We start from the raw sequence: 2,553 nt of genomic DNA on the forward strand, positions 1-2,553 counted from the left end.
ATGTGAGTGATGATGAAGTAGTAGCACTAAGTCCTAATCAGAACCTAAAGAAGATCAAGATGAGGAAAAGTTTTTGAGGCTATTGTCTAGGGAAAATTCAAATCCTATTTTAGAAATTGTTCCTTATGATGGAAAATTGGATACCAATGTTGTGTTAGATTGGATCTCTAAAATGGAGAAGTTCTTTGACTATGAAAACACTCCTAATAATAGAAAGGTGAAGATTACATTTACTATGTTGAAAGGACATCCCTTACTATGGTGGGAGAATATGTAGATTGATAAATAAAGGAGAAGAAAGGACACAATCAGAACTTGGGTGAAAATGGTGAACATGGTAAAGAATTGATGTAGGAGCATTCAGAGGTATAAGGGCAATCCTGTGTCACCCAAAAAAATATACTAATATAGTTTCTGTTTCATGTGTTTTCATTTCTAGATACCCATTTGGGTCAAATAAAGGTTCCAACTCTCATAGTTCCACTATTAGTGTTTTGCGTTAGAGATTTTAATCACCATGGGATGCATGTAAATGCCAAAAAAATAGGACTATGTAATTGAGCCTTAATTTTGGTGAGTTAGAAGGTGTAAATTGGTGAGATGATTATAATTGTAAATTATAACATTCTAGAAAAAGAATCAGGTCAAAAGGCCCCATGGTTTGAAAGTTATTGCAATTTTTTAGGTTCTAGGGGACCTCCTAAGAATGCTTCAAAGTTAGGTCAGGGACATTAAATGACCTTGTATAGGGATGAAAAATTGGGGATGAGAAAAACTATTCATAGGGCTATAAAGCACTCCAAGATCTTTCCAAAAATGTAAATGGTTCGTTAATCAGAGCTACGGTTCAAAAGTTATGCCTCCTAGAAGTTCAGCTACCATTTCTGGATTCTCCTAATTTTGTGCCAACTTCTAATATGATTTGTAGAGCCTTCTATTTGGGTAGTCGATGCCAACTGGCACTTTCTAGAATATATTCCTAATCCTTAACCCTTTGGGGTCTATTTAAGAACATTTCTAGCAATTTAAAAGGTAGTTCAGAGCGGAGTTTGAGAGGAGGTACCAGAAGGAGAATTTATCTCTAGATTTATACTATTGTAAGCCCATAGGGCATGTTTTAAAGTCTTTTTTCTCTATACTGAGTGTATTAGAATATTTCCATAGTTAATAAAGTTTCTCTTTCCTATTGTGTCTATTTTGTTATTTGGCTTGACCCCATCAAGTCATATCAGAGCAAGGTTTTCTTGAGTGTGTAGACAGAGTGCCGACTATGAGGCAGTTTGCACCAAGACTGTGTGGTTGTGGGTTTGAGTTAAGAAGATTCCTCCATCAAGGAAGCATGGTGGAAGGGTTGGAGCTATTAATCCTGAGGAGGTTAGAGCCCTATAAAGGTAGGTTCAAGCATTACAAGAAGAGCTCAGTAGAGGAACAAATGTTTTCGCAGGTGACGAAAGTGAAGATGACAATGAAGAAGAAATTGAAGAGGAAGGGGAAGTTCAAGGGGAAGTTATAAATTAGATAGAGGAGAGGCTTTTTATAGACCATTACTAGGCTTGGAAAAAGACCTACAATTGATGTGGGGGGATTTTAAAGAAATCTGAAATTGGATGAGTTGATCGACTAGATCAATGAACTGGAGGAGTACTTTGAGTATGAGGATATCATGGACCCAATAGGGTTAAGTTTGCAAAAACCAAACTAAAAGGTTGTGCCAAAATCTAGTGGCAAGTGGTGCAATTGGAAAGAAATAGAAGGGAAAAGGAGAAGATCACATGGTGGACAAACTAAAGAAGCAATTCATTCCTATTGACTACGAGCTTGATTTGTTTAAGAAGATGCATGTGTTAAAGAAAGTGGAAAAATTAGTCTAGGAATATATGGAGGAGTTTTATCAACTTCTAATTAGAGTAGGGCATGCAGAAGAAAATAAGGAGAAGGTTGCCCATTATATCAATAAATTGTGACCTAGCATCTAGGAGAAATTAATTTTGGTAAGAATGACTGGCGTTGAGGAGGCATACCAATTTACCCTAAAAGTTGAAGAGAAGCTAAATAAAAGGTCTAAGGGGAGACAAAGTGGGTGCAGTCAAGGAGGAAGGGTTAGTGGTAGGTCATCTGGAGGCCAAAATGAGACCCAAAAGAAAAATGAAAATGTGGGTACTAGTAGGAACCAGAGGAATGATAATTTCAACTACTCCCATGATCACAACTTTGGAGGAAGAGGAAGAGGTAGAGGACATGGACAAGGAAGAGGAGGCTTCCATGGTACCTATTTCCATTATAATGAAGAAGGTCATTGTGCCTTTGAATACCCTCAACAACAAGGGAGGATAGATAGGAGACCTGAGGGTCAAGCTAGGGTTGCTCATGTGGATGAGGATGCACCGTCATCACATTCAGAGGATGTAGAAAGAGGAGAGACTTTAGTAAATGAAAGGGTCGTACTAAGTGGTGAGATTGAAATAGGACAAAGGAGGAGTCTATTTTGTACTAGGTGCAAGTGTGAGGATAAATGTTGTTGTGTGATCATTGATGGTGTTAGCACTGACAATT

The sequence above is a fragment of the Cupressus sempervirens genome, chromosome 8 (assembly GCF_028749045.1).
Source record: "Cupressus sempervirens isolate cs-2001-9-10 chromosome 8, ASM2874904v1, whole genome shotgun sequence".
In the NCBI taxonomy this organism is placed as follows: domain Eukaryota; kingdom Viridiplantae; phylum Streptophyta; class Pinopsida; order Cupressales; family Cupressaceae; genus Cupressus; species Cupressus sempervirens.